At 40.8% G+C, this 8066-nt stretch overlaps 1 pseudogene; it reads left to right on the top strand.

Annotated features, from left to right (window-relative positions):
• Positions 1-2980: 2980 nt before the first annotated feature.
• On the top strand, positions 2981-3420 carry Rps15-ps14 (ribosomal protein S15, pseudogene 14; annotated as a pseudogene).
• Positions 3421-8066: the final 4646 nt, after the last annotated feature.

Consider the following 8066-nt stretch of genomic DNA (forward strand, 5'->3'; position numbering starts at 1 on the left):
ATTAAAAATCAATTAGAATCATAAAAGTCATAAAATTAAAGTTGCTGCAAGTATAATGATTCCTTCCAAAGGGCTGTTATTAAAAGGAAACATTGTCCCACAAGCTTGACTTTAACAGTGTGTATTACGCTTAATGAATTGTGTCTAAGCTTACCAACAATAGATACACACAAGGGTTAGAGATGGCTCACCAGTTATGAACTCTTGCTGCTCTTCCAAAGGGAATGCATTGAGTGATACATAATCACATATAACTCCAGTTCCAGGATATCTAATAGGTCTTTCTGGCCTGTATGCTCCTGTAGGCACATGTACGGCTGTATACACTCGCCTGCCTGCTTGTGCATTCTGGTGTACAGACACACATACACACACACACACACACACACACACACACACACACACACACACACACAAGCACACAGGCACGCATTGTGCCAGCACAATGCAACATAATTATGAGACATGAAGTACTGTGGGTCAAACATGCAATATCATCAAGGTAAAATGGGCAATTGTGATTGCACAGTACAGCATTAAAATCGCACATAGTAACACACACCTTTAATCCCAGTATTTGCATGGCAGAGATAGGCAGATTTCTGTGAATCTCAGGATGACATAGTTCCAGGAAGTTCCAGAACAGCCAGGGTAGCATAATGATACTCTGTCTCAAAAGAAGAGGATAGAGAGGAGGAGAAAGAAGAGAAAGAGGAAGAGGAGACAGAGGGGGAGGAAAATGAAAGAAAAAAAGGCTGGAACCTTAGAATATTGTGTTGCTACAATGCAGCATTACAATGGATTGTTTTAATGCCATGATGCAGCATTATGATGGCACACTGACTGAAGGGTCAAAATCCATGCTTTGTAAGGCAAAAGAAGATGAAGGAGGAGGAGGAGGAGGAGGAGGAGGAGGAGGAGGAGGAGCATTGGAATGTTACAATGCAGCACTCTGATGAGATTAAGGGGTATTTATCATGTCACAATGGAACATTTTCTGATATAGTATAGAATATGATGACAAAATGGAGTTTTGTGATGTCATAAGGCAGTCATGTGATTGCACAAAGTCATTTGGTTGCAGTGAAATAGCATTGTGCCAGCACAATGCAGCCCAGTTATGGAAAACAAAGTGAAGGGTTCTAGCAGGCCTGAGCATGGGAAACATGGCAGACAGGTCTTGTCTTTCCCACTTTCTTCTTCCTTGTTAACCTGTTAGATTATATTCCTAAAGTTTGTACCAAGGTTCAGTCCAATTTTTAGCCATTTTCTTATATTTTTGGTTGTGAGCCTAGCCTTTAACGACTGAGCCATCTCTCCAGCCCTAGCCATTTTCTTATGCCTGACTCATTCCTGAGGCTGGTAGCCAAGGTCCAACTATCAAAACATCATGATCCAATCAAAATTTTCCATTTAGCTACCCTAATTAAAATACTCAATCGGAACATACCAACCATCCTGGCTCATTCTAGCACTGACCTCCTTTTTATCCCCATCTTAAAATTAACACTTGCAAAGTGATTTGCTGCTGTGTCTGCCAGATTCAGAGTCAACCACCTTGTTTCTTTGCCTTGCTTAATAGTGGATCTTATTCTGTTTAATTTCTGTTTGGGAATTGATGTTTGAGTGTGGTCTGTGCCTAATCCAGGGTACAGAGGGGAGCACACTACAAGACACAGGTCCTTTCACTATTGTGATTTGAAATAGAGCATTGGGAAATAAAGCAGAGTTGTGTAATAGCGAATGGAGCTTTGTGCATCAAAATGCAGACTCATGATGGTAAAATGAAGGACTGTGTTGTACAGTGTAGCATCAAGGTTAGAGCATCATGTCACAATGGAGCACTGTCAGCTGCATGTCAAAAATGCAGTATTATGATGAGACAAAAACTATTACGATGTCACAGCGGAACACTTTCTGAGATAGTATAGCGTTATGATGAAAGTTTTGGCTGACCACGCCAACACTTGAAAGGCAGAATGGATCATTGCAATGTCACAGTGTGCTGGAATAAGAAGTGTTGTGTGTCACATCAGTATATAGTGACAGAATATTGACATGGAAATGACATGATAGATCTTGATATCAAAATGCAATGCTAATTATGATGTCACCATTACACAGTGCCGCATTAATCTGGTAAAGGAGTTGCAGTGATGTCAAATTCAGGAGTTAATGGCACAAAAGAGCAGGGGTTGTCAAAATACAGCACTGGCATGCCACAATAGAGCTTTGTGATCCCAGAATGCAACAGGATGTTGGCCAAAAGAATCATAGTGATGCTTCATGGAGCTTTATGTTGGCACCATGCAGTGTTATGACACAGCAGAGTTTTGTGATGTCACAAGGCAACATGAGTTAACAGAATGGAACTCTATGATCTTATTGTACAGCACCAGAATAGCGCAACAAGACACTAATGCCCCAGTGCAGTATGAGGATACCTAGAGCAGTGCAACATCACGGTAGAGCACTGTGAGGGCACACTAGGCGTTTGTGATTACATGATGCATTGCTCGAATAGCAAAGCAGTCTCGTTATGAAAAGTGGAGGATTTTGCTGGCACAGTTAGGCACAGTGATACCACACTAGGTCACTGAGATGTGACAACAGAGAACTGTGAAGACATGATAAATTTTTATGAATTTTTTATTTAGAGTTTAAAAAATTAAGACTTATTTTTATTTATATGAGTACACTGTAACCGTCTTCAGACTGACCGGAAGATGTCATTGGATCCCATTACAGATGGTTGTGAGCCACCATGTGGTTGCTCAGTGCTTTTTTTTTTTTTTTTTTTTTTTTTTGGTTCTTTTTTTCGGAGCTGGGGACCGAACCCAGGGCCTTGTGCTTCCTAGGTAAGCGCTCTACCACTGAGCTAAATCCCCAGCCCCTTGCTCAGTGCTCTTAACCACTGAACTATCTCTCCAGCCCCTAAAAAGTTAAAATTTTACACGTCCTTTTCCAAGCAGCCATCAAGATGGCTGAAGTGAAGCAGAAGAGGAAGCGAACCTTCTGCAAGTTCACCTACCATGGCATGGACTTCGACCACTTGCTGGACATGTCCTATGAGCAGCTAATGCAGTTGTAGAGCACCCGCCACAGGTGGTGCCTGGAGTGTGGCCTGAGGCACAATTGGTACTCACTGCTCAAGCCCTTAAGAAAAGCCTAGAAGGAGGCGCCACCCATGGAGAAGCCTGAGGTGGTGAAGACCCACCTGAGGGACGAAATAATTCGTCCTGAAAGAGTCAGCAGCATGGTGGGTGTGTATAACGGCAAGACCTTCAACCAAATGAAGATCAAACCCAAGATGAATGGCCACTACCTGGGCGTGAGTTCTCCATCACCTACAAGCCCAGGAAGCATGGCCTGCTTGGTGTTGGTGCCACCCACTCCTCCCGATTCATTCCCCTCAAGTAGCAGAGGAGGCCAATAAAGACTCGTTACTTGAAAAAAAAAAAGTTAAAATTTGCTCATTTTACTTACTGTCTTAGTTACTGTTCTATTGCTGCGAAGAGAAACCATAACAAAGGCAGCTTACTCACTGGTTCAAAGGTTAGTTCCTGATCATCATAGTGGGAAGCATGGCAGCAAGCAGGGAGGCCTGGTGCTGGAGCGATAGCTGAGAGTTTACATCTTACATTCTGCAAAATGGAAGCAGAGAGAGCAAGACTGGAAATGACAGGCTTTTCAAACCTCAAAGCCCACCTCCAGTGACAAATGATCATATTGGTACATTGGAACATTATAATGTTCCTTTGTGTCTTTAAAATGCTCTGTGGTGACACCACCATGGTATACGTGGGTGATGTTATAATGTTTCACTGTCCCATCCAATGCTCTGCCCTTACATCGCAGTGCTCCACTATACTCTCACCACTGTGCACTGCTGTTTTTCATCATTACAATGCTACACTGTGACGTCACAGCACTACATTGTGATATCATAATGTCCCATCATGACATGGCCAAGCTGTACTGTGATATTACAAAGCTCCACTGTAATATCACAATGTTCTATTGAGCCAATACGATGCCATATTATGATATCACAGTGATTCATAGTGACATACAGTGCTTCCTGGTTCATCATAATACTACACTTAAGCATCACCATGATTGAATACCATGCAGAATTGTGACATCACATATCTCCCTTTTACCATCACAGTGCTATAGAATGTTATCGCTATGCTTCATTACGACATCACAGTAATCACCTGTAACTAGGCCATACTTTATAATCTGTCATGAGCAGTCCACCAGCTGGGAACCAGACATTCAAATATAAGAGTCTATGGGGACCATCCTCACTTAAACCACCACATTTAGAGTGTATCTCGAGATCACATTGCAGCATTCTGATGGTACAATAGACCATTGCAAGGACACAATACCTTTTGTGATGTCACTGTATAACATTGTAAGGGAACAAGTGAGTATGGTGGAAACATAATGGACCACTGAGATGTCACAATACACTGTTTTAGTGTCCCAGTGCAGCACTGTGTTGGCAAAATAGAGCTTTGTCTGTCACAATGCAGCATTGTGATGGCATAACACTTAGCACTGAGATGCCACAAGGGAATGTTGGTCTGGTGCAATTCAGTGTTGTGATGGCATAGAGGAGCATACAGTAGCACAATGATGTCACAGTGGAGTTATATATTGGAGACACTCTGGTGACACATTAGATTACTGTCATGTCATAATGGAGCACCACTCTCTAGCCCTTAGATGGTAAAATTGAGTTATATGATATCACAGGGTAGTACAGAAATAGCATGAAGGAGCATTATGATGTCATAATTCAGCATTGTGACCTATCATAGTGATGTTTAAGTGTAGCATTATGATAGAACAGAGAGTATTGTATGTCATAATGAGTCATTATGATGTCAAAATGTGGCATTGCATTGACACCATAGAACATCTTGATGTCACAGTGGAGTCTTGTGATATCACAATGTAGCATTCGATGTCACAATGTATCATCATAATGTCACAGTATAGCACTGTGATGTCACAGTTTAGCACTCTTATGGCAGAGGAGAGCACTGTGATGAAAACGCAACTGTGTGATGTCACACAGCAACAGTACAATGACACAAAGGAACCCTGACATTAAAAAATGGAGTATTGTGATGACACTATTCACCTTATGATGTCACAAAGCCATACAGTAATGGCACAAGGAAGCATGTACTAGCACAATGGACAACTATGACATCACAGTAGAGCATTTTTATAGCTCATGGCACCAGAGTTGCTGACTGCCACATTGTGATGATATAGTGAGTCATTCTGATGTCATGGTAGAGAATCATGACAACACAAAAAATCTTTTTGACATCATAATGAAGAGTTGTGCTGGCACAGCTGAGCATTGCAGTGTCTCAGTGGATCTTTGTGATGTCATAATTCAGCATTGGGTTGGCATAGTGAAGCATTGTAATATCACCAAATATATCATTGCTGTAGCCCAGCAGAGAATTTGATGACATAAGGGAATGGTGTAATGTTACCAAATACAAATAGGAAGGCGTGATACAGTATTTTATGACATTTGAGTAGAATACTGTGACATAAAACTACAGAACTATGATGACTAGTGAAATATTACATTACCCTAGTAGAATATAACACTGTGGTGCACGATGCAACTTTGAGGTGTCATAATGTGGACTGGTGGTGACAACATAGAATACTGTGTTGTCTCAATGTGAAACTGTTATATAAAAAATTAGGGCATTGTGATGACCTAAGGGAGCACTGTGATGCCACAATGGAACCTTATGATGGCACAGAATAGCACAGTGATGGTACAATGGGACATTGTGATGATAAGTGGGAACATCTGATGTCACAATGGATCACTGTGATATGTTTATTGTGTTGGTCTCTGGAAGATTAGCATGACATGCTGCGTGTGATGGCTTGGATAGGAATGGCCCCCAACAATGCATGAGTTTGAATGCTTGACCCATACAGAATGGCACTATTAGGAAGTATGGCCTTGTTGGAGTAGGTGTAGTCTTGCCAGAGCAAATATATCTATCACTGTGGGGACAGACTTTGAGGTCTCCTCTACTCAAGCTATGCCCAGTGTGGAAATCAACTTCTGCTGCCTAAAGATCAGGATGTAAAGCTCTCAGCTGCTCCTCCAGCACCATGTCTTCCTGGAGGATGCCAGGCTTCCCACCATGATGATAATGTACTGAACATCAGAAACTGTAAGCCAGCTCCAAGTAAATGTTGCCCTTTATAAGAGTTGCCTCGGGCTGGAGAGATGGCTCAGCGGTTAAGAGCACCCGACTGCTCTTCCAGAGGTCATGAGTTCAATTCCCAGCAACCACATGGTGGCTCACAACCATCTGTAAAGAGATCTGATGCCCTCTTCTGGTGTATCTGAAGACAGCTACAGTGTACTTATATATAATAAATAAATAAATCTTTAAAAAAAAAAAAAGAGTTGCCTCATTTCTTCTTGGTCTTTTGGCTAAGATCAAGTGTAGTATAAGAGGTGCCTTAGTCATATTGTCTCTTCACAGTAATACGACCCTAAGACACTATTCTTAATTCCTAAGGCGTGTCTCTAGCCCCGCCCCTTTTTCATGTGTTTTGTGACATTATAAAGTGAATAGTGACACTACAATACTCCAATTTTTTATTTCAGTGTTCTTTTGTGTCATTGTACTGTTGTCTTGGGACATCACACAGATCTGTTTTCATGACAGTGCTCTCCTCTGCCATAAAAGTACTAAACTGTGACATCACAGTGATACATTATGACAGGCAGCAGACAGACAGACAGAAGGACAGACAGACAGACAGACAGACACACACACACACGGAGAGAGATTAATAAAAAGATAAGTCCATTTTTTAAAATTTTGCCTCTTTCAAGCTATTCTTCCCTAAAATAGATTTTTTTCTTTTCTTTCATCCTTCCAGTAAAGTTAAAAACATAAATGTAATCGAATATTAGTATTTTATTGCTGATGTGATCCACAGTTTTTGCCCGCTTTCTTTCCTTTCTTCTCTACTAATACAGTCTCTGTCTTATTTAGGGTTTCTATTCCTGTCATGAAGAACCAAGACCAAAAACCAAGGTTAGGAGGAAAGGGTTTGTTTGGCTTACCCTTCTATACTACTGTTCATCATTGAAGGAAGTCAGGACAGGAACTCTATCAAACAGAACATAAACCTGGAGGCAGGAGCTGATGCAGATGCCATGGATGAGCACTGCTTACTGGCTTGGTCCTCATGGCAATTTCAACCTGCTTTCTTGTAGAACCTGCCGAAGAATGGTTCAACCTACAATGGGCTGGGTGCTCTGACATAAATCACTACTTAAGAAAATGCCTTACAGCCCAATCTTATGAAGGCATTTTCTTAATTGAGATTCCTTCTTGTCAGATGACTTTATATTGTGTCATATTGACATAAAACTATCCAGTACAGTCTACACAAGACCAGGTGGCTTAAAACTCTGTATGCACTTCAAGATGGCCTGAAACTCACTATGTAGACAAGGTTGGCTTCTAAGTTCTAATATTTCAGTCTCGGCCTTTCAAGTGTTGCAATTATAAGCATGCACATGTGAAAGAGAAAAAGTTTAAACAAAATGTAAGACAGGACAATGGTCAGTTTGATTTAGGACATAAAGCTATGTAAAGAATGGGTTCATTTGTGGAACTCAGAACCTGAATTCTGGGCCTCATGCATTTTGTCAGACACCACCACTGAGCCATACCCCTAGCACAGGAGATAAGATTTTACTAATATAATGGTATAGTATAGTATAGTATAATATAATATAATATAATACAATACAATACAATACAATACAATACAATACAATATAATATAATATAATATAATATACCTGCCAGTCCCTTCCTTGTACTAATAGATATGCTTCCCAGATGGCTAATGCATTGCTTTAGTAGTACAAGCAAATTAAAATAGATTTCACTTTTTCCATTGCAGATGGTATTTTCAAGCAACCTTGACTATCACTAGACTACTGTGAAGTGTTTAGCTAAAGACCCTTTAAGGTCAAG

This window comes from Rattus norvegicus, chromosome 11 (assembly GCF_021556685.1).
Source record: "Rattus norvegicus strain SHRSP/BbbUtx chromosome 11, alternate assembly SHRSP_T2T, whole genome shotgun sequence".
NCBI lineage: Eukaryota > Metazoa > Chordata > Mammalia > Rodentia > Muridae > Rattus > Rattus norvegicus.